Genomic DNA, 25,771 nt, shown 5'->3' on the forward strand with positions numbered 1-25,771 from the left:
CAGTGTCCTATCTTTTTGCCTTTTCATGCTGTTCATGGGATTCTCAAGGAAAGAATACTGAAGTGGTTTGCCATTCCCTTCTCCAGTGGATCACGTTTTGTTAGAACTCTCCACCATGACCCATCTGTCTTGGGTGGCCCTACAAGTAATGGATCATAGTTTCATTGAGTTAGACAAGGCTGTGGTCCATATGATTAGATTGGTTAGTTTTCTGTGATTGTGGTTTTCATTCTATCTGCCCTCTGATGGAGAGGCTTAGGGAAGCTTCCTGATCAGATCACATCAGATCAGATCAGTCGCTCAGTCGTGTCTGACTCTTTGCGACCCCATGAATCGCAGCACGCCAGGCCTCCCTGTCCATCACCAGCTCCCAGAGTTCACTCACCTCACATCCATCGAGTCAGTGATGCCAGCCAGCCATCTCATCCTCTGTCGTCCCCTTCTCCTCCTGCCCGCAATTCCTCCCAGCATCAGAGTCTTTTCCAATGAGTCAACTCTTCTCATTAGATGGCCAAAGTACTGGAGTTTCAGCTTTAGCATCATTCCTTCCAAAGAAATCCCAGGGCTGATCTCCTTTAGAATGGATTGGTTGGATCTCCTTGCAGTACAAGGGACTCTCAAGAGTCTTCTCCAACACCACAGTTCAAAAACATCAACTCTTCAGCACTCAGCCTTCTTCACAGTCCAACTCTCACATCCATACATGACCACAGGAAAAACCATAGCCTTGACTAGATGAACCTTTGTTGGTAAAGTAATGTCTCTGCTTTTGAATATGCTATCTAGGTTGGTCATAACTTTCCTTCCAAGGAGTAAGCGTCTTTTAATTTCATGGCTGCGGTCACCATCTGAAGTGATTTTGGAGCCCAGAAAAATAAAGTCTGACACTGTTTCCACTGTTTCCCCATCTATTTCCCATGAAGTGGTGGGACCGGATGCCATGAACTTTATTTTCTGAATGTTGAGCTTTAAGCCCAGTTTTTCACTCTCCTCTTTCACTTTCATCAAGAGGCTTTTTAGTTCCTCTTCACTTTCTGCCATAAGTGTGGTGTCATCTGCATATCTGAGGTTATTGATATTTCTCCCGGCAATCTTGATTCCAGCTTGTGTTTCTTCCAGTCCAGCGTTTCTCATGATGTACTCTGCATATAAGTTAAATAAACAGGGTGACAATATACAGCCTTGACATACTCCTTTTCCTATTTGGAACCAGTCTGTTGTTCCATGTCCAGTTCTAACTGTCGCTTCCTGACCTGCATACAAATTTCTCAAGAGGCAGATCAGGTGGTCTGGTATTCCCATCTCTTGAATAATTTTCCACAGTTTATTGTGATCCACACAGTCAAAGGCTTTGGCATAGTCAATAAAGCAGAAGTAGATGTTTTTCTGGAACTCTCTTGCCTTTTCCATGATTCAGCGAATGGTGGCAATTTGATCTCTGGTTCCTCTGCCTTTTCTAAAACCAGCTTGAACATCAGGAAGTTCACGGTTCACGTATTGCTGAAGCCTGGCTTGGAGAATTTTGAGCATTACTTTACTAGCATGTGAGATGAGTGCAATTGTGCAGTAGTTTGAGCATTCTTTGGCATTGCCTTTCTTTGGGATTGGAATGAAAACTGACCTTTTCCAGTCCTGTGGCCACTGCTGAGTTTTCCAAATTTGTTGGCATATTGAGTGCAGCACTTTCACAGCATCATCTTTGAGGATTTGGAATAGCTCAATTGGAATTCCATCACCTCCACTAGCTTTGTTCGTAGTGATGCTTTCTAAGGCCCACTTGACTTCACATTCCAGGATGTCTGGCTCTAGGTCAGTGATCACACCATAGTGATTATCTCGGTCATGAAGATCTTTTTTGTACAGTTCTTCTGTGTATTCTTGCCATCTCTTCTTAATATCTTCTGCTTCTGTTAGATCCATACCATTTCTGTCCTTTATGGAGCTATCTTTGCATGAAATGTTCCTTTGGTATCTCTGATTTTCTTGAAGAGACCCCTAGTCTTTCCTATTCTGTTGTTTTCCTCTATTTCTTTGCATTGATCACTGAAGAAGGCTTTCTTATCTCTTCTTCCTCTTCTTTGGAACTCTGCATTCAGATGTTTATATGTTTCCTTTTCTCCTTTGCTTTTTGCTTCTCTTCTTTTCACAGCTATTTGTAAGGCCTCCCCAGACAGCCATTTTGCTTTTTTGCACTTCTTTTCTATGGGAATGGTCTTGATCCCTGTCTCCTGTACAATGTCACGAACCTCATTCCATAGTTGATCAGGCACTCTATCTATCAGACCTAGGCCCTTAAATCTTTTTTTTTTTTTTGCTTTTTTTTTGCTTTTTATTTTTAATTTTTTTAATTTTATTTTATTTTTAAACTTTACATAATTGTATTAGTTTTGCCAAATATCAAAATGAATCTGCCACAGGTATACATGTGTTCCCCATCCTGAACCCTCCTCCCTCCTCCCTCCCCATACCATCCCTCTGGGTCATCCCAGTGCACTAGCCCCAAGCATCCAGTATTGTGCATTGAACCTGGACTGGCAACTCGTTTCATACATGATATTTTACATGTTTCAATGCCATTCTCCCAAATCTTCCCACCCTCTCCCTCTCCCACAGAGTCCATAAGACTGTTCTATACATCAGTGTCTCTTTTGCTGTCTCGTACACAGGGTTATTGTTACCACCTTTCTAAATTCCATATATATGCGTTAGTATACTGTATTGGTGTTTTTCTTTCTGGCTTACTTCACTCTGTATATTAGGCTCCAGTTTCATCCACCTCATTAGAACTGATTCAAATGTTTTCTTTTTAATGGCTGAGTAATACTCCATTGTGTATATGTACCACTGCTTTCTTATCCATTCATCTGCTGATGGACATCTAGGTTGCTTCCATGTCCTGGCTATTATAAACAGTGCTGCGATGAACATTGAGGTACATGTGTCTCTTTCCCTTCTGGTTTCCTCAGTGTGTATGCCCAGCAGTGGGATTGCTGGATCATAAGGCAGTTCTATTTCCAGTTTTTAAAGGAATCTCCACACTGTTCTCCATAGTGGCTGTACTAGTTTGCATTCCCACCAACAGTGTAAGAGGGTTCCCTTTTCTCCACACCCTCTCCAGCATTTATTATTTGTAGACTTTTGGATCGCAGCCATTCTGACTGGTGTGAAATGGTACCTCATAGTGGTTTTGATTTGCACTTCTCTGATAATGAGTGATGTTGAGCATCTTTTCATGTGTTTGTTAGCCATCTGTATGTCTTCTTTGGAGAAATGTCTGTTTAGTTCTTTGGCCCATTTTTTGATTGGGTCATTTATTTTTCTGGAGTTGAGCTGTAGGAGTTGCTTGTATATTTTTGAGATTAGTTGTTTGTCAGTTGCTTCATTTGCTATAATTTTCTCCCATTCTGAAGGCTGTCTTTTCACCTTGCTAATAGTTTCCTTTGATGTGCAGAAGCTTTTAAGGTTAATTAGGTCCCATTTGTTTATTTTTGCTTTTATTTCCAATATTCTGGGAGGTGGGTCATAGAGGATCCTGCTGTGATGTATGTCCGAGAGTGTTTTGCCTATGTTCTCCTCTAGGAGTTTTATAGTTTCTGGTCTTACGTTTAGATCTTTAATCCATTTTGAGTTTATTTTTGTGTATGGTGTTAGAAAGTGTTCTAGTTTCATTCTTTTACAAGTGGTTGACCAGATTTCCCAGCACCACTTGTTAAAGAGATTGTCTTTAATCCATTGTATATTCTTGCCTCCTTTGTCAAAGATAAGGTGTCCATATGTGCATGGATTTATCTCTGGGCTTTCTATTTTGTTCCATTGATCTATATTTCTGTCTTTGTGCCAGTACCATACTGTCTTGATAACTGTGGCTTTGTAGTAGAGCCTGAAGTCAGGTAGGTTGATTCCTCCAGTTCCATTCTTCTTTCTCAAGATCGCTTTGGCTATTCGAGGTTTTTTGTATTTCCATGCAAGTTGTGAAATTATTTGTTCTAGCTCTGTGAAGAATACTGTTGGTAGCTTGATAGGGATTGCACTGAATCTATAAATTGCTTTGGGTAGTATACTCATTTTCACTATATTGATTCTTCCAGTCCATGAACATGGTATATGTCTCCATCTATTAGTGGCCTCTTTGATTTCTTTCACTAGTGTTTTATAGTTTTATATGTATAGGTCTTTAGTTTCTTTAGGTAGATATATTCCTAAGTATTTTATTCTTTCCGTTGCAATGGTGAATGGAATTGTTTCCTTAATTTCTCTTTCTGTTTTCTCATTATTAGTGTATAGAAATGCAAGGGATTTCTGTGTGTTGATTTTATATCCTGCAACTTTACTATAGTCATTGATTAGTTCTAGTAATTTTCTGGTGGAGTCTTTAGGGTTTTCTATGTAGAGGATCATGTCATCTGCAAACAGTGAGAGTTTTTCTTCTTTTCCAATTTGGATTCCTTTTATTTCTTTTTCTTCTCTGATTGCTGTGGCCAAAACTTCCAAAACTATGTTGAATAGTAATGGTGAAAGTGGGCACCCTTGTCTTGTTCCTGTCTTTAGAGGAAATGCTTTCAATTTTTCACCACTGAGGATAATGTTTGCTGTGGGTTTGTCATATATAGTTTTTATTATGTTGAGGTATGTTCCTTCTATTCCTGCTTTCTGGAGAGTTTTTATCATAAATGGATGTTAAATTTTGTCAAAGGCTTTCTCTGCATCTATTGAGATAATCATATGGTTTTTATTTTTCAATTTGTTAATGTGGCGTATTACACTGATTGATATGCGGATATTGAAGAATCCTTGCATCCCTGGGATAAAGCCCACTTGGTCATGGTGTATGATCTTTTTAATGTGTTGTTGGATTCTGATTGCTAGAATTTTGTTAAGGATTTTTGCATCTATGTTCATCAGTGATATTGGCCTGTAGTTTTCTTTTTTTGTGGGATCTTTGTCAGGTTTTGGTATTAGGGTGATGGTATAGGCCCTTAAATCTATTTCTCACTTCCACTGTATAATCATAAGGGATTTGATTTAGGTCATACCTGAATGGTCTAGTGGTTTCCCCTACTTTCTTCAATTTCAGTCTGAATTTGGCAATAAGGAGTTCATGGTCTGAGCCACAGTCAGCTCCTGGTCTTGTTTTTGCTGACTGTATAGAGCTTCTCCATCTTTGGCTGCAAAGAATATAATCAATCTCATTTCGGTGTTGACCATCTGGTGATGTCCATGTATAGAGTCTTCTCTTGTGTTGTTGGAAGAGGGTGTTATGACCAGTGCATTTTCTTGGCAAAACTCTATTAGTCTTTGCCCTGCTTCATTCTGTATCCCAAGGGAAATTTGCCTGTTACTCCAGGTGTTTCTTGACTTCCTACTTTTGCATTCCAGTCCCCTATAATGAAAAGGACATCTTTTTTGGGTGTTAGTTCTAAAAGGTCTTGTAGGTCTTCATAGAACTGTTCAAATTCAGGTTCTTCAGCATTACTGGTTGGGGCACAGACTTGGATTACTGTGATATTGAATGGTTTGCCTTGGAAACGAACAGAGATCATTCTGTCGTTTTTGAGATTGCATCCAAGTACTGCATTTCGGACTCTTTTGTTGACCATGATGGCTAATCCATTTCTTCTGAGGGATTCCTGCCCGCAGTAGTAGATATAATGGTCATCTGAGTTAAATTCACCCATTCCAGTCCATTTCAGTTCGCTGATTCCTAGAATGTCAACATTCACTCTTGCCATCTCTTGTTTGACCACTTCCAATTTGCCTTGATTCATGGACCTGACATTCCAGGTTCCTATGCAATGTTGCTCTTTACAGCATGGGACCTTGCTTCTATCACCAGTCACATCCACAGCTGGGTATTGTTTATGCTTTGGCTCCATCCCTTCATTCTTTCTGGAGTTATTTCTCCACTGATCTCCAGTAGCATACTGGGCACCTATTGACCTGGGGAGTTTCTCTTTCAGTATCCTATCATTTTGCCTTTTCATACTGTTCATGGGGTTCTCAAGGCAAGACTGCTGAAGTGGTTTGCCATTTCCTTCTCCAGTGGACCACATTAGGGGGAAACTGGGTCTTGTTCTGATGGGCGGGGCCATCCTCATTTCAGTTCAGTTCAGTTGCTCAGTTGTGTCAGGGCCATCCTCAGTAAATCTTTAATCCAATTTTCTGTTTAAGGGTGGGGCTATATTCCCTCCCTGTTATTTGACCTGAGGCCACACTATGCTGGAGGTAATGAAGATAATGATGATCACCTTCAAAATGTCCCATGCAGGCACTGCTATTCAAACCCCCAACCCTGCAGCAGGCCACCGCCAACCCACACCTCCACCAGAGACTCCTGGACACTCACAGGCAAGTCTGACCCGTACCTCTCAAGAGACACCTAAACACAGTGCTGTCTCAGTCTCTGTGGCGTCTCTGGGTCCTGGTGTGCACAAGCTATGTTTGAGCCCTCTGAGCATCTCTGGCAGGTATGGGGTTTGATTCTAAACATGATATCACACACCCCCTACCATCTTGCTGGGCTTCTCCTTTGCCCTTGGACGTTGGGTGTCACATAGTTGCTCCAGCAGCATGCAGCCGCCACTCCACCTGTGCAGCCACCACTCCAGTGGCACAGAAAAAGGGCATAGTTGAACTCAAAAACAACACCAATTTCAACTGAATATAATGGACATCCATAGACTACTTCATTCATTAACAGAAGAATATACATTCTTCTCAAGCTCACATGAAACATTCACCAAGTTAAGCCACATTCTGGGCCATAAAAAAAAGAAATCATACAACCGCTGATCTCAGACCAAAAGGAATTAAACTATATAATATAAACAGTAGCTATCAATAACACTTATATACTGGAAAATCACAAAATACATGGAGATTAAACAACATCTAAATAGCATTTGAATCAAAGTATCTTAATGACTACATTGGGCCTGTCAACTAATCCAGGATAATTTCCAAATCTGAAGATTCTTAGATTTAGCATATCTTCAAAGTCAACTGTGTAATGTAAGGTTAAATACTCATAAGTCTGAAGTGAACATCAGAACATGGGTATCTTTGGAAAGCCATCATTATACTTACCACAACCAGCAATGAAAATTATAATTTAAAATAACAATAGCATTTACAATAGCACCAAGAAAATTAAAGTTAGGTATAAGTTTAACAAAATATTATAAGAACTATTTCTATAACAGTACATAACTTTAATGAAAGAAATCTAAGAGGATCTAAATAAATGGAAAAACATTTAATGTTTATAGATTTGAAGACCCAATCTTAAAAGATGGCAGTCCAATCTAACTTTGTCTGTATATTTAAAATATAAAATCCCAGCAAGCTATTTTGTAGAAATCAACAAACTGATTTTAAACTTTATATGGAAAAGCAAAAGCCCTAGAAGAGCCAACACAATACTGAAGAGGAAGAACAAACCTAGAAACAAAACTCACACTATCAAATTTTAAGGCTTACGTAAGTTTGCTGCAGTTAAGATAGTGTGATATTGGCCACAGAATAGGCACAGTTCAATGGAGCAGAACACAGAGCTCTGAAATAGACGCACACAAACATAGTCAAGTGATATTTTTTTTTACAAAGAAGTGAAGAATTCAAGGGAAAAATAATAAAAGATGGTGCTAAAACAACTGATCATTCACAAGCCAAAAAATGAACCCAGACACTGACCTTTCATAAAAATGAGCTCTGAATGGATCATGCACCTAAATGTAAAGTCCAAAGCTATCAATTTTCTTGAATAAAACATCACATAAAAATCTACATGACCTTGGTTTTGGTGATGAGAAATTAAATGAAATACCATTAGCGTGATCCATGAAAAAAATGTTTCATATCTTCAGGTTTCACATCTTCAGATTCAACCAACTACAGATTGGTTTGATTTGCAGATACAAAGCCTAGACTGTACATTTACTGAAGAATGAAATAGGTGTATGAGTAGACGTATGCAGTTCAAACCAATGTTATCCAAGGGTCAGCTGTTCAGTATCATCCAAATTTTAGAACATTCTGGAAAAGCAAAACTATAGAGACAGTAAACTGAACAGCATTTGCCAGGTGTTTGATGGTGGTGGGAGGAGGGGTTGAACAGGTAAAGCATAGAGGATTTTTTAGAGTGGTAAAATCATTTTTTGAGTGGTATGATACTATAATGTATAATATAAGACACTGAGCATCTGTCAAAACCCAAAGAACTTTACAGCACAAAGAGTGAATTTTATTCAATTTTTTAAAAATTCATTTAGGAGATCAAGATGGAGACAGCTTCGCTGAGGTGGGCGGAAAAATAAAGTGCTGATCTAAGTAGCTTCAGAAAGAAGAAAGGCAAAAGGAACTGTGGTTGACATTGTACTCCAGTTGATAAAGTTATTTCCTGTGGAGATACAGCTTAACAATTCCAAAATGACTGCTGTAATATTATACTGAGACTGAACAATAAATGGATGCTGGGTGGATGATGGAGTGGGAGGTTACAAATAAGCAAAGGGGGGAAGCTGAAATGTCCGATATGGTAATGAATTAGAATAGGAGATATCACTCTAAACTAATGTTCAGCTTAATATAAATAAAGGTTACATATAGAAATAGATTTCTTTTTCTGTTAGCTGAGAGAGGCTAAAAGCAATGAGAGTCCAACAACAAGGAACAAACTTAGCACCCAAATCTTGGTTTATAATACCATTCTCCAATAATAGGACCCAAGGTTCCTTACAGAAATGTTGGTTGTATATTTCCTGCCTAAATCTTACATGATGAGCTTAGAGCATCTTGAAGTGTCAGAAAGTAAGGAAGCTCTCAAAGAAACACAATGATGGGAGTGTATCAAATGGATGCTGAAAGAGCTCCTAATGGCCAAAGCTGGAACAATTTGAGCAAAAAATTAAAGTATTGGATTATAACCCAAAATATAAAAAAATGTTCATGAATTCAAACTGATGTAAATTAATGACATAAGAGACAGAAAAAGAAAAAAAGAAAGAAATTCTGTACAGAAGAATTCCAAATAATAGATATATAGATATTCCACCTGAAGGAGATGAAGAATAACTCCCTATATTTTAAGTATGGGCTGCACACAGTGACCTTTTTCCAAAGAGTGTAGTATGAAAAGAGAGAAAGGGAGTGACTTTACAGTAGAAAAACCTGACAAACATTATTGCAAGTTGTGTTTGTCAAGGTTAACATCAACAATGTTAAGAAAAGGCAGAGGAACCAGCAAATTTCCAACATCCATTGGATCACTGAAAAAGCAAGAGAGTTCCAGAAAAACATCTATTTCTGCTTTATTAACTATGCCAAAGCCTTTGACTGTACGTATCACAACAAACTGTGGAAAATTCTTCAAGTGATGGGAATACCAGACCACCTTACCTGCCTCCAGACTTCCCTGGTGGCTCAGCTGGTAAAGAATCTGCCTGCAATGAGGGAGACCTGGGTTCAATCCCTGGGTTGAGAAGGGTAAGGCTACCCACTCCAGTGTTCTGGCCTTGAGAATTCCATGGACTGTAGAGTCCATGGGGTTGCAAACAGTCAGACATGACTGAAAGACTTTCACTTTCACTTTACCTGTCTTCTGAGAAATCTGTATGCAGGTTAAGCAGCAGCACTTAGAACTGGACATAGAACAACAGACTGGTTCCAAATCGGGAAAGGAGTACATCAAGCTGTATATTGTCACCCTACTTATTTAACTTATATGCAGAGTACATCATGTGAAATGCAGGGCTGAATGAAGCACAAGCTGGAATCAAGATTGCCAAGAGAAATATCAATAACATCAGATACGCAGATGACACCACCCTTATGGCACAAAGTGAGAGTCCCTTGGACTGCAAGGAGATCCAATCAGTCCATTCTAAAGGAGATCAGCCCTGGGTGTTCTTTGGAAGGACTGATGCTAAAGCTGAAACTCCAGTACTTTGGCCACCTCATGCGAAGAGTTGACTCATTGGAAAAGACTCTGATGCTGGGAGGGATTGTGGGCAGGAGGAGAAGGGGACGACAGAGGATGAGATGGCTGGATGGCATCACTGACTCGATAGACGTGAGTTTGAGTGAACTCCGGGAGTTGGTGATGGACAGGGAGGCCTGATGTGCTGCAATTCATGGGGTTGCAAAGAATCGGACATGACTGACCAACTGAACTGAACTGAACTGAAGAAGAACTAAAGAATCTCTTGATGAACGTGAAAGAGAAGAGTGAAAAAGTTGGCTTAAAACTCAACATTCAGAAAACTAAGATCGTGGCATCTGGTACCAACACTTCATGGCAAATAGATGGAGAAACAATGGAAACAGTGACAGACTTTACTTTTTGGGACTCCAAAATCACTGCAGATGGTGACTGCAGCCATGAAATTAAAAGACGCTTGCTCCTTGGAAGTAAAGCTTTGACCAACCTAGACAGCATACTAAAAAGCAGAGATGTTACTTTGCCAACAAATGTCCATCTAGTCAAAGCTATGATTTTTCCAGTAGTGATGTATCGGTGTGAGAGTTGGACTATAAAGAAAACTGAGCACTGAAGAATTGATGCTTTTGAACTGTGATATTGGAGAAGACTCTTCAGAGTCCTTTGGACCGCAAGGAGATCCAACCAGTCAGTCCTAAAGGAAATCAGTCCTGAATAGTCAATGGACAGACTGATGCTAAAGCTGAAACTTCAATACTTTGGCTACCTGATGCAAGGAACTGACTCATTGGAAAAGACCCTGATTCTGGGAAGGATTGAAGGGAGGAAGAGAAGGGGATAGTAGAGTATCAGATAGTTGGATGGCATCACTGACTCAATGGACATGAGTTTGAGAAAGCTCCAGGAGTTGGTGAATGACAGGGAAGCCTGGCATGATGCAGTCCATGGGGTCGCAAAGAGTCTGACAAAACTGAGCATCTGAACTAAACATCAACAATGTTAAGTTTTATTGATGTTATATATGAGAATGGCACTTTATATCTGTGATTTTTTCACAAAAATTTATTACCCCTGTCTAACTGGAAGAAAAGCATCAGACAAATCTCAACTGTGGGACATTCTACAAAAGACCTTAACTCCTTGAACTTTCAAGATGAGCAGAACAGAGGAAATTCTGAATAATTGTCATAGTCAAGAGGGGTTAAGGATTCTTGATCACGAAGTGTAACATGGTATCATGGGTGGGATCCTGAAGCAGGAAAGGAACAGTAAGGGAAAACAGAATAAAAGTGAATAAAGCATGGGTTTTAGTTACCAAACTTTTATATTATCTTCACAATAACTCTACAATGTTAAAATTGGTGTAAAATTTATTTTTAAAAAATTATGTTACAGTCCAATAATTACAAATTTCAATGAATATACAAACTTTTATATTTAGTTACCAAACTTTTATATTATCTTCACAATAACTCTACAATGTTAAAATTGGTGTAAAATTTATTTTTAAAAAATTCTGTTACAGTCCAATAATTACAAATTTCAATGAATATACATCACAGGTTTTCTTACTGGAAAGATATCATTCGATGGGGGATACTCCTGGCTCAGTGCACCTAAGTCTAGCAGATTTATTAGAGCACAGAATTTACATCATGATGAGCCATGGTGGATCTTACCCTCTTTCTCTCAGACATCGGATTTAGTTTGAATTCTCTTTCAAACAATGTTCAGAGTATCTGTAACTGCCTCTAGTTTACAAAGTCTAGAAGACTAGACTAGAAGACTTCTAGTCATCTAGAAGACTTGGAGGGAGACACAGGAAGCCTGGGCCTGAGGGAGAACTCAAAATTTTTCTCTCCTTCACTTGATTTTTCTCGGATGCACATTTCTTCATTACCCGAATGATAAAACACAGAAGGATGAAACTGGGTATAAGACTCAAAAGAAAACAAACAAACAAAAAAATTAAAAACCCTGCCTTGGAGCAGCCTATTCTGAGGAAATGAGTATTCAAGGCTCTTCTAAATATGGACAAGCTCCTAAATTAGAATCCTACACTGCAGGATGGAACCAATACTCCACACGGAAATAAAATACTTTGTTTGGGTTTGGTATGGCCTGGTCTTATCTTTACTTCTTCTTCTAGAACTTCTTTGGGTCATTAAAGCAAAATCCAACTTGCTCACGGTCCTTGGTCCCAACCAAGCATCCCCTATAAAATGACCAATAGGACTTCCTGCAATACCTGATTGCAGTAAGCATTATGTTCTGCATTTTCTTTATGTCCAGATCTCTTCAAACTACTGCCTACCAATAAGGACCTACTATATAGCACAGGAAACTCTGCTCAATACTACGTAACCATCTACATGGGGAAAGAATTTGAGAAAAATAGATATATGTATAGAATAGATATATGTATACGTATAACTGAATCTCTTTGCTGTCCTCATGAAACAATCACAACATTGTTAATCAACTATGCTCCAATATAAAATAAAAAGTTTTTTTAAAAAGTAACTAGTGCCTAAGTGTACTTTTCTGCCTCCTCTGTGCCTTCTTTCTCTTTTCCTTGTGTAACTTTTCTTCTGTCTACCCTTAAAGTGCTGGTGTTTAGGAGATTTCTGAACTCTGCCATCCTTTTTCAGTCCCTGGGAAATTTCATCCACTCATATCATTTCACCTGAAATGAAAACATTCCCTATTCCCAAACGTATATTTTCTGCACAAATATCTCCCTAAAAGTACAGATGTATAAAGTTTCTTCTCTGTTAAATATTTCACTGAAAGTGAAGTCGCTCAGTCATGTCCGACTCTTTGCAACCCGTGGACTGTAGCCCACCAAGCTCCTCCGTCCATGGGATTCTCCAGGCAAGAATACTGGAGTGGATTGCCATTTCCTTCTCCAGGGGATCTTCCCGACCCAGGGATCGAACCCAGGTCTCCTGCATTGCAGGCAGACGCTTTAACCTCTGTGCCACCAGGGAAGCCCAAATATTTCAATAGTTTATCCTAAATGCAACTTATAAGCAGCACTTAAGTTCATATTATCCTCAAACTCCTCTTATTTTAACTCACTTGGTGACATCAGAGTGTGCACAGAAACATGACTATTATTCTTTGTCCCTTTCTCATCCTCATGCCTAATCTGTCACCAAGTGTCTTTCATTTGGCCTCCTAAATATGCATTACAGCATACCAGTCCTTTAACTCCATGGCCCAATATCACAGTGTGTCAGAACCTGCCCTGCTACATCAGCTTCATAAGCTCAATCCAACTACCATTCTTGTTTTGGTTGCAGTTTCCAATACTGCTAGTGCTGCTCTGAAATGCAAAGGTGATCATATTCTTACCTTGCTTTAAAACCTTCAGGGAATCCCTGAAGTCTTCAAGAAAAACCCTAATTTCATTAGGATGTATTATAAGACTCTCATCTCAATTTCTCATCTTCAGTTCAGTTCAGTTCAGTTCAGTCGCTCAGTCGTGTCGGAGTCTTTGCGACCCCATGAATCGCAGCACGCCAGGCCTCCCTGTCCATCACCAATTCCCGGAGTTCACCCAAATTCACATCCATTGAGTCGGTGACGCCATCTATCCATCTCATCCTCTGTCGTCCCCTTTTCCTCCTGCCCCCAATCCCTCCCAGCATCAGAGTCTTTTCCAATGACCACTCACCAACCTTACTTTTTACTTCATAGTCCAGAAACATTGGGCTGCTTCTTGTTTCCCTTACAGACTCTGCTATCTCAAGCATCTATTCTTGCTTCGGCTGTCTTCTTCACCTGGAATAATCTTCCAGCCCTAATCCTAACCTGCCCTTCTTATATGTTCCCCAAATACACAGGCATTTCTGTCTTAACTAGATGCATTACTTTACAGCTACACGTTTCTGACTGACTGTGAAGATAGTACCCAGAATTAGATCAAAATGTTTATATTTATTCATCTTTACATGTCCATACCCAGCAGTGTATGCTACATACCAAGCACTCAATGACTATGTAGAGGAAAAGAGAGAAGAAAAAATGTAAAGAAGGAAAGGACGGAAGGAGGAAGGGAAGAGGAAGGAAAAAGCATCTAAAGAGGAGTACTACCCAAAGAAAGAATCTATATTGGTGGACCCTTAGAATTGTAATGCTTGAGCAGGAAAATACTTGAAAAGATACTGGTAAATTATAGGCCAGGTAAATGGTACCATTACTGAAAATTATGCTATTATTGGGTGTCCCCTTTTTCAAAGTCATTCTGAGAAAGATGCTTGGGGAATTCTTGACTAACTACAGAGCTAAGTACCATTAACCCTCATTTTTTAGAAACGGATTAACTGGCATGTGAATTTTCCAGGCCTTTTGATTGTTCTGCTTCAGGTTATTTAATTGCTCATTAGAGACTTGAAAGAGGAAGGAGACAAGTCAACCACATCTGTCACCTGCTTGTAGTAAAAATTTATTAGTAAAGAGGCCGAAATCAGAGACTAAAACATGAATTTTATTTTTATATTGTACCAAATCCTCATTATCACAAATAATGGAAAGTAGCCTCTATTCAGCCCACATTTCCTAAAACTGAGTTTGGAAATTTCCATATTGCTATCACTCAGGAGTTTTATGAATACATTTAATTTGTTTAATGTACATTAGGCATCCTAATTGTCCCTAATATAGGCAAATACATAAATTGCTGTGTTGCTAACCAGTGACAGGTCTGAGCATGTATTCTACCTTCCAGTCAAGAGTCATGTCACTGAAACAATGGTAATCAACATAATAGTTCTAACAATTTAACTTAAATTAAACAGAGAATTTCTTTAAGTAATACTAGCATAATACTGGGCTTCCCAGGTGGCACTAATGGCAAAGAACCCGTCCGTCAATGCAGGAGACATAAGAGACGTGGGTTCAATCCCTGGTCGAGTAGATCCCCTGGATGAGGAAATGGCAGCTCACTCCAGTATTCTTGCCTGGAAAATCCCATGGACAGAGGAGCCTGGCAGGCTACAGTCCACAGGGTCTCAAAGAGTCAGACACAACTAAAGTCACTTAGCACATACATAACATAATATTATGTATATCTAATACTTGGTATAAAAATCTGAACCCATAGTTGTAAATTTTATTTCTCTTCCTCCCTTCACAAATTACTGTAATGCTAGGTATATTTTGGAGAAGGAAATGGCAACCCCCTTCAGCATTCTTGCCTGGAAAATCCCATGGACAGAGGAGCAGGACTGTAGCCTGCTACTACAGTCCATGGGGTAGCAAAAGAGTTAGACACAACTTAGCAACTAAAGAACAACAACAACAAGGTATTTCTAACTTAACATTCCTTGACAATATTTATCTGGTCAGGTTGATAGACTTTTATTCTGTCTGGTGTTGTAATACTTTGAAATATTTATGACTCTCACCTATTAGGACAGTTCTAAGCAGGATTAAATTCTTCATTTTACTTTTAAGGCCCAAAGTACACAAAACATTTGAACAAACCTTGTTGGCTATCCAACTTAAAAGAGGCAATTAACTCTATTTGAATGACCTTTCATAATTAAACTATGCAATATGGCACATCTCAAAGACCAAGCTAAATTGCAAAGACTGTATCATCATTTTTCATATTGCTACTTTCTTAGTTCTCCCTACCTTCTCTTTTTGTTGTTTCCTTTTTGTCAGAAGTTGCTTTTCAAACCTTTCCATAGTTAGAAGCAATCCAAGTTCCTATCAGAACTTCATATTTTAGATTGTTCCTAGCTGTTCTATATTAGTGTTTTCTGCCTCATTTCTCATCTACCTACAAGAAGGCTAAGGAAAGCACTTCTTTCCTTGGATCTTGACAAAGAAGTAACCAGTTTATTATCTTTTTTTCTCTTTTTATAGCTAATAAGTACTAAAGTTTTCATAAATTTCTCTACAAATGGTCAGTCTTTTGAAACTTTTTCTTGTTTGCTACTGATTCATAAAACATGAATCTGAACTCAGGAAAAAAAAAAACATATATTTCTCTAACTAGGAATAATTTATTTTTAAAAAAGAAAACCTGTAAATAACGTATGTGTGTATTTAGTCACATTTGACTTTTTGTAATCCTATGGAATGTAGCCCGTGGGATTTCTCTGTCCATGGGATTCTCCAGGGAAGAATACTGGAGTGGATTGCAATTTCCTCCTCCAGAGGATCTTCCTGATACAGGAATCAAACCCTCCTCTCCTGCACTGGCAGGCAGATTCTTTACTTGCCAATGGTAAATTCTCAAAGAAAACACATCAATTTATAATATACACAAAGTTCAATGGCTTTTCATATTAAAATGTCATCACTAATTATGCCATTTTATTAACATGGCCTGAGTAGTATATCACTTGTATAGCAGCTTGAAGTCTTTCTGAGAAAATGGTGAGTGAAAAAGATCAGAAACTATTTGATAGTCCAATATGATACATATCTACTCTTTTTTAATATTTTGGAGCTGTGGGAGGTGAAACTTTATCACTACTGCTAAAAAGCAAAATTCAACTGAGTAAATTTTAAAGATCTTACTGGCCTTATTCAATGATTCATGAATCAGGCAGCATGCAATCTAGCATGTAGAAAGGAACTCTGAGGAACTACAAAATGAAATACTTTTATAGGCAAAAGGGAACAGGAACAAGGAAGTTATAATAGGGAAAAAAAATAGATTGATTATTTCAAGGTTATCTTCCTTCAGGGGATGGCAGGAGTTTAGCAGGCAGATTTCCTAACTGGTGCTGATCAGGTGATTCCTGATTAATTGGTTTAAGACTCTATTTCTGGAGGAGCTGAAACTGTAATTAAATTACAGATTTCCTCTGTCCATGGAAATCTCCAGGCCAGAATACTGGAATGGGTATTCCCTTGTCCAGGGGATCTTCCCAACCCAGAGATCAAACCCAGGTCTCCTGCATTGCAGGTGGATATTTTACCTGTCAAGCCACCAGGGAAGCCCAAAAATACAGGAGTGGGTAGCCTATCCCTTCTCTAGGGGACCTTACCGACCCAAGAATTAAACTAGGTCTCCTGCATTGCAGGCAGATTCTTTACCAGCTGAGCCACCAGGGAAGCCCTGGAAATGCCAAGAGTCAAGTCCAAAGTCTTTTTTTTACAGTGCACCAGTGACCCTCTGAAGCTTTTGCCTGCGTGTACTTTGAGGTACTAGGAGACAATCTAAATACTTTTCTGTAACTTCACATCCTCTTTTTGTAAAATGAAGAAAAAAATGCCCCCAATTTCCAAACATACTGAAAGGAATAGTGCATAATAAACATAAAAGAATATTGTCCTAAGCAAAGATAATAACAAGAAAAAAAAAAGGACAAAAATGCTCTAGATAATATATTCTGAGAAAATGGCTTCAGTGTGCCCTGTTTTCTCTTTTCAGGACATTTCTGGCACTTAGGAGAGGAGGAAATAACTGAGCAGGGGGGAAAAATCACTACCTAACAAAAGCATAATGTCCTCTCCAGGAAGAAGAAAATGGTTCCAAGTCATTAAAGACACAATAGTCATTCCATAAAAGCACAAGAATTTGATTGAAAAGATTACTTCATTCATGTTTCCTGCAATTATTAATATAATGTGTTTTTTAAAAATAAAGACATCAAATTACCTTTACAATAGTTTCCAAAATGTAAACTAAAGCTACAGTTCTAGCCAAAAGAGCTGTATTGAATTTTTCCAGGTATATTAACTTTCTATAGATGTGGCAAGGTCAGAGTTTTTGTTCTGAAAGGAAGAATAGACACAAGGGATTTTCATGTTCCCTTCTATTTACTGACATTGAAATTATTTGATGAGAAGATGGTTATTGGAAGACACACATACATAGCACAATTCATGTTTAGGGAGATGGATTTCTTGCAATTGCAAAAGTCAATGGCATTTCACAAATGCTCTCAGCACTCTTTATTGACTTTCCGGATAGATATTTCTACTAATGAAATGAGTCAGAGTTTCATGAAGCATTGATGACACAGACACATACCAACTTATTTCAAGCATCCTCAATGTCACAATACTTTTAGAATTGGTTTCTGGGTTCAATTCCTGGGTCAGGAAGATTCCCTGGAGAAGGGCATAGCAACCCACTCCAGTATTTTTGCCTGGAGAATCCCATGGACAGAGGAGCCTGGCAGGCTACAGTCCAAAGGGTAGCAAAGAAACAACTGAAATGACTTAGCATGCACCTTTTAAAATTATCTTGCTTTGCATATTCATGAATTTTTTTTCTAAACAAAGTACACTTAAACAATTTGAGCAACAGATGAGAAATCACTAACTTTATGAGTTTTGGAAAATCAGGATTTAATTGTGAATTGAATATACAAATAAATAAACGATAAATAATAACTGAATCATGACTAGTTCAAAAAGTAAGTTGGTTAAAGACAAAAAGCTTTTTCCTTTATCTCACACATAATTGTAAACACAGATCTTGTACTATTGTAAAAATATCTTTTCCACAATTTGAGTGGGAAAATGCAAATTTTAATTAAAGAAAACATGTAAAAAGCTAAGTCACCCCACTGAGTTGTGAATATTTTCTTCTTAAGACAGAGAACACTTAATATTATAGAATGAGACATGATTTTCCCAATTAACAAAGTGTATAATATAATCCCTCTTCCTTGTATCATAATTTTATAATATTTTTAGGATCACTATGACTAGTTAATACTTATTCTGTCCAAACATTCAGTATCATCTACATGGTCATGAACAAATATCAATCAAAATCTTAATAGAATCAGGAAATACTTAAAGTATGGTTTGTGGAAGATCATTTCACAACCATTATATCCATACACCAAAAATAAAAAAGAGTAAGAAAGTTGTCGGGCATACACTGAAATTTTATTATATTGCTCACCCTGTTGAAGAAAATTCTACTCATATGAACTGGCAAAACAAATGTATACTTTATAAATGTTTGTTTCTATGTGTATTTCTTTTGTAGCCTTTTCATTGCCAAATACAATTCAGGGGCAATTAGAAGTAAAGGCATATAAAGAGACTCAAGACTATTAATTCATGAAAAAATATTTTAAAAGAACTGTGGCAGGAGAACTCAGGAGAAAAATATTATATAAAGTCTTGACTGGATGAAAAATAAGAATGGTTCAAACCTTAATACTAAATTCCTAGCAATTCAGGTCAAAGACAGCACAATGTCATCAAGCAGACATTGAAATCATTGGGAAAGTTCCCAGCTTTTGGAGGAAAATGTTGTAAGAATTTCTTTTACTAGGGGTTTTGAACAAGGTAATGAATGAAAACCTCAGCAGTGGGGTTGGTATTTTTTAATGCCACAGAAACTTCCTATTATATCTGACCACCATGAAAGCCGAACATACAATACTTCAGCAGAATTCAGTAATAAAAAATGCTTTAAAAAGAACCAGAGGACTAAAGCTAAGTTATGCTACTTTTCAGTCTTCATGCTTATGTCAACATAAAGAATAAGATGAAACTTTTTAAAATTATGAGTATTTTTCAATCATTTTCACTAGAAATAATTTTATACAAGCATGCAATAGTAATTATGTTCTGACATTGACTTAATCAACATGAACGTAAAAATGATGCATGCTGGAGGCATGATATATTCATTCTGTGTAATAATATAACCTCTAGAGAAGCATAATATATCCAGATGAAGGAACCTAGGACGAGAGAGAAAGACACACAACCAGAGAAGCAAACATACCCCAGACTAAGAAACATGCACGTATCCTGCCTCTGTTTAATATTCTCTCTTTCAACTAGAACACTGAGAAGCATTTCACAGAAACATGTTTGCTAGAGAGTATCGTCAAGAGTACAGTCTCTAGCCCACAACTGTGGTCAAATGGCCTGGGTTCAGGGCCCAAACATACCACTTCCTGCCCAGAAGCCATAGACTCCTTACTTAACCTTGTCAGCATTCTTTTTCTCTCTACAGTAAAGTTGATGACAATGGCGTTCACCTATTAGGACAAGGTACCCATGGAAAGATCAACCATGTAAGTCGTCTAACACAATACCAGACATGGGGTAAGCATTTTCCCAATATTAGAGACATTTGATGTTCTTCATTGATAGAAACTAATGTGTTCAAGATATCAAGCCTGTACATGAGGCAGTATTTTACTTCAAAAGTTAAAAGCCTGCCTTCTGTTTTTGGCTTCAAAGCAAGTTATCCAAATGCATTATTTCTTATTGGCAGGCTGTTTCACAAAACACACTGAACCCAGGAAAAGAAGAAGAATTTATATCCGGAATCCAATTTGTAATCACAGACTTCTCAGCTGGGCCACACTTTTTATAGGATTAGATTTATTTGTGATCATTAGCTGAAGCATTCACTTCATAGTAAAAAACTAATTTACAAAGATTTGCATCCTCTAAAACCATATTAGGCCCAAATGATTCACTTTGAGAGACTCCAGTAGCATTTTCCATGTGTTTTATAAAGCTCTCTAAACTCACTCATATAAAGAACAGAACCCCAGTAGTCTCCTTGCTTTAAAGCAAAAACATACACATGCACACAATAAGTGAACAAACAAACAAATTATTAGCCTTTCTTTTGATGTGGAATTTGAGGTTTTGCTATTTTCCTGGTTACAATGCAAAAGTCAGGGTTCCCATACATACACTGAAGACTTCAGAGTCCTATATGAACTTCATTAGAAATTCTACTCAATAGGAACACTTCTGTGATTCCACTTGACATGCCATAATGAATTTTTAAATATATTGGCTTCTTTTTGCTTTGCTTCCTCTCTTTGTATGGTTTAATTACAGAACTTTGCAATCTGGTTACTCCTTGCTTAAGCTTGAGTCTAAAGAGAGAAGTGGAAGGGAATTGTCTGATATGAAAGTCACTAACAAACTTTCTTCAGGTATTAATTAATTCACCTTTTCAGTGATTCATTCTAACAAATCTTTATTGAATACTTTCTATGTAATGCTTCTGTTGACAAAAGGAAAAAAAATGATGAGAGATAATTTCTCAGAGGAAAAGAAAAACCACAAAAGCTACTGCTTACTGAAGAGGTATTATGAGTCAAAATACCTAAAGGGTACAGATAGTTTTACTATTTTATTGATTAAAATTGAGTTCACCACAATCAAGTGACTTACACCAAGTCACCAGGCTGAGGCGGGCACAGCCAAGTGTCACCTCACAGCCGTCCAGCCTCAACCCCTGTGCTCTGCACAACTTCTCATGCATGTATAAAAGAAAGGAAGTCAGAGCATAAATGCACAATAAAATGGAGTATGACCAGAAATTCCTAACAGCTCAAATTCATATTCAGTAAACAAAGACATGATTTAGAGGGGAAAAAAAATCAGACTAGCATATATTTTATTCCTAAAGAAGCTCTTTCTCATTCATCTGAAACTATACCAAAATTTTTAAATCCCGTTTTCAAAATTTTTCCACAACCCCAGTCTACTTTTATTCCTCTCCCATTCTTATCAAAGAGCATATAATTGCCTCTTAGTCTGGATTAAATTTAGCAACAAATTTATATTCTGAGCAATAAGAATAATGCTGGGGATTTCACAGTTTAAGGACCAAAAATGGGCCAAAACAAGAGCATGATTCTGTTTGTTCATGTGCCTTCAGTCTATGGTCAGAAAAAAGGTACCTTAAGGTCCAAGTGGCAAGAAATTAGGCTTCTAGAACTAATATTCTCAGCGTAGGTTTTCCTGCTCTAAGTTTGCAGTATGCCTTTACATGCATTTGAATTTTTCATCTCCATTTAAAAGCAAGTGATTTAGCATATCTGCCTTATTGAGGGTTTATATTTTAATTAAAACATTCTCATCTGGCTGTCTCTTGGCTGCTTTTGAAATCAAATCCACTGAATGAGAATAACAAAACGAGCTGTTTGAGAAGGCACTAGTCTCCTACCTCAATGCCTGACTCCTCAGGGCGCAGGGCCAGCAGTACCACCCTTGAACTCCAGGAGAAGGCTACATGTGTTTGTCCCTGGGTCCTTTGTCTGCCTGGTTCCACAGTGGCTCACTAAATCGTGTATATTTTAAAAGTCTGTAGGTTTTAGCAATGATGATTCTTCATCTTTCAGCAATGTGAAAACAACCTAAGTAGGAGCCCTGAAATGAAGCATTGTTAAAGAAAAATGAGACAGCTTAGAAAAAAGGGGCACAGTTAAACCAAACATTCTCTAAAACCACACACAATTTAAAATGTAAATACTGGCACTTATAGATATTTGTCTATTCCATACATACCCTACAGTTGAAATATATTTCCCGAACTTTATACCTTGAGTTGGCATTAAAGCTCCCCCTCACTGGTTATTAAGTATGCTGTACCTGGGAAGCTTATCTTTCTTTACGTGTTTATCTGTTTATTTTTCAAGTGCAACATTGCCATCTACAGGATATGAAATGACAAAATTCAGCCACTCCTTTAAAGACATGTTTGTAATCAAAACAAGAAATCACTGAGGTTGAAAATGTATGTGCCCAAAATCAGTCCTATTTGATTATCCTGCCAGGCACTGCTATTTTGCAAATTATCTCATAATCTCACAGCTCACCAAAAAAAAAAAAGAATGCATTAAATCGACTTTGCAGTTTCTTTATCTTTGGAAACTGCTTTAGAGGTTTGCTCAAAGGCTCTACCATGATAAATGTTAGGGAGCAAGAAAAGCTAATATCAGTATGTGAGTTGGTAACACTAAGGATCCAACTTTGCACCTAATATGAAATGTCCTGAAGCTAGCTGGATGTCTGCTGCCTAAACGTCCTCACAGAATTCAAATAACAAATATAGCAGACAGTTTTTCTTTCAGATTTCAAATTACAGATTGAGCAAACTAACTTTCTCCTAGTACAAGGAGACTACTAACAGGAAGGGTACCTAGTCCAATAATCTAGTCAGACTTCCTAACACTTAAAGGACATGACTAAGGGGAAACTCTTAGCCTATTTTGCAAATGAAGAAATAGGCATAGGAGGTGGTGACATTGAAAATCCTAGTTCATTTTCAGGCAGCCTTATTTTCCCAAAAAAAAAAAAAAAATTAGAGAAAAGGAGAAACAACATAACTCATTTTCTCCATTTTGACACATAGACTGAACTATGAGGTAGAAAAAATATTGAATATACAAATGGTATTGAGAAGCTATTCTTGACCGCTCAGTGTAACCTCAGTTCAGTTGAAATTGGAATTACAATATTTATTAGAAAAAGCTTGAATGTTTCAGGAAAAGCTATTACAATTTCCTAGTACATTTCTAATATCCTTTCCTGGAGATATTTAATACTAGGATGTATAATTTGTGCTTGCTTTGGCAGCACATATATTAGGATGTACAATTGGCCCATTCTAATTTCTTAAATCATAGCTCATCTAGAAACTAGGAGATGGACATGATAACATCCATATTACCCTACTTTCTTATGATTTTTTAAAAAGTCAACTCCCAGAATAAAGGATTAGAACAATGTAAACCCACCTCAATATAAAAAATCATATTAAAGTATATAAAATTAAGTTTATTTTGTTATCACAGTACTAGCTAGAAAGCAGTCTAGGACAAAATATAGATGCTTTGGTGCCAAAGAAAAAGCCTCATTAAAATGAAAAAACAATTTGAAAAACTCAGCATCAGGGTTTCATTTCAAATGTTTACTTTACAGCTTTTCATCACACATTCAGCATATCCTCTGTGTACATGAACCAAGTTTAAATCAAAAGATCACAAGAAAAAAATTCTAGCCACAAAATAAATTCCTTTTATCTCTAATCCATCGACATGCAGTCACCAAACCAGGAACAAAACGTTTATATGGACTAAAGTAACTTCTGATCCAAAGACAATTATAGGGGTCAATCTTTGGTGGAAGTCAGCAGAGCAACTCCCTTGGAAAATCAGTTTATATATCATCCATGGCTGGCAATATACAGAGGATGCCTCCTTCCTAGAAACTACTTTCTTCAGCATTCCCAATGACCCCAACACTGTCAAATCCAATGGAAAGTTCTTAGACCTTGTGCTTGCTCAGTCGTGTCTGACTCTTAGAGTACCCTACAGTCTATAGTCCACCAGGCTCTGCCAGGAGCCGGCATATTGCATATTGAGTGCAGCACTTTCCACAGCATCATCTTTCAGGATCTGGAATAACTCAACTGGAATTCTATCACTGCCGGGAGGCAGCGTGAGGAACTCCGCCCATGACAAAGGTCATGAGGAAGGAGGCTCGGCATACACAAAGGCGGGATCGAGCCTCAGGAGTCCCCCTGGAAATTCTCGAGCATCTAGCCCCAAAACCAGAGTCTGCCTACTTTCTGCTTTGTGCTTTCACCTACACCTCTGACTTTACGGGGGGCTGTCCCCCACTACCTCTCTCTGAAAAAAGAGTTAGCTTACAGCTCCAGTTAATAATTCCTGGGTGTGACAGTGTTTAACCTACAAACTCCTTTGGAAATCCTCTAGCCTGCCTGAATAGGTTTTTCTGGCCACATGTCATTGTTCAGAGCCTCCCAACTGTGAGAGGCAGGAGATGTTCTAAACTGTCTAAACACAGATTCTTTTGAGTAGTTAAAAGATTGATTAGAAATTGTATTGGTGAAGGGATTTTCACTTGTTGGGCCAATGTTTGCTGCTAAGTTTCCATATCCCTTACCTGCTGTGTCCCTGGCAGTGTATTGATTAATATAATTGGTGTAAGTAGTAGCTTTAATGTTTGTAACCTGGGACCCTTGAGTTAATTCTTTTTCTTGTTATAGCCCACCACACCTTTGCTCTGTAGGAATGCAACTTTATCTAATGCTTTTTGGAGGCTGGCGCCTGACTTTAAAATAATCACCTTTAGAGAAAAATAAGTTTCTTAAAATGTTAACAGGCCTCCGGGCCAGAAGATGATGCAAATCACCTAAACTTTTGCATATGATAAGTTTGCAGGAAGAAAGCCTGGCTTGCTGCATGACTCTACCCCTTCCCCCATTATCCTCTATGCATAACTTAAGGTATAAAAACTACTTTGGAAAATAAAGTGTGGGCCTTGTTCACCGAAACTTGGTCTCACCATGTCGTTCTTTCTCTCACCTTCTGGCTGAATTATTCAGCCTCTTTTCTCCACTGAATTTCCTCACTGAGCTATCCTCATTCTATTACTTTTTATATCTTTGATTAAATATTTAAATAAATAGGTCGCCGACACCGTCCCCGTTTCGAATTCCCTGGATCAGCCGGGGCTGGTCCCTGGCAAGGCTCCTCTGTCTCTAAGATTCTCCAGGCAAGAATACTGGAGCGGGTTGCCATTTCCTACTCCAGAGGATCTTCCCCACCCAGGATTGAACCCACGTCTCCTGCACCTCCTGCGCTGGCTGGTAGATTCTTTATCACTGAGCCGCCTGGGAGGCCACCTCATCTTATTTGATACCAGAGAATCTGACACTAATTTTTTCTTCCTTCCTGACACATTGCTTCTACTTGGCTTCCCAAGCATAGCATATTTTCTTGTTCTTCCTTCCAAGACCTTGATCAATTCTCTCTGCCTCTTTTGCTCCATCCTTTTCAACCTCCTAATCTCTCAAGGCTGGTTTGCCCTCAGGAATCAGTCCTTAAGCCTTTTCTCTGCCCTACCTAACTACATTTCTAGGTTATTCTACATGCTTTAAACATCATCTTTACACTGATAGCTCCCACATGTGACCTGCCCCAAATTTTACCTTAACTTTAGACACCTCTGTCCAACAGTTACTCAACATCTCCATTTTAACATCTAATGGTGCACTCATGCTTGATATGTTTAGAAGAGGAGTTTTTATTCTCCTGTACCCCTATGCCTGCTTCTTTT

The 25,771-nt window shown here is 38.2% G+C and overlaps 1 long non-coding RNA gene across 13 annotated transcripts in view; it reads right to left on the minus strand.

The window, feature by feature from the left end:
* LOC147379561 (uncharacterized) overlaps window positions 1-25,771 on the minus strand; it is a 291,231-nt gene that overhangs the window by 42,378 nt on the left and 223,082 nt on the right. For 8 of the 13 annotated variants that reach the window (XR_015133604.1, XR_015133634.1, XR_015133645.1 and 5 more), the window contains one exon: window positions 21,852-22,054. The exons of 3 other annotated variants lie outside the window; for them this stretch is intronic. This is a non-coding gene — a long non-coding RNA (uncharacterized LOC147379561). Of the gene's footprint in view, window positions 1-4,726; window positions 6,600-18,226; window positions 20,773-21,851; window positions 22,055-25,771 lie in introns of those variants that run through there. 2 more of the 13 variants (XR_015133597.1, XR_015133630.1) reach the window with 2 other exon arrangements.

The sequence above is a fragment of the Bos grunniens genome, chromosome 1, assembly GCF_055505025.1.
Source record: "Bos grunniens cultivar Pamir isolate PY7600 chromosome 1, Bosgru_T2T1.0, whole genome shotgun sequence".
NCBI lineage: Eukaryota > Metazoa > Chordata > Mammalia > Artiodactyla > Bovidae > Bos > Bos grunniens.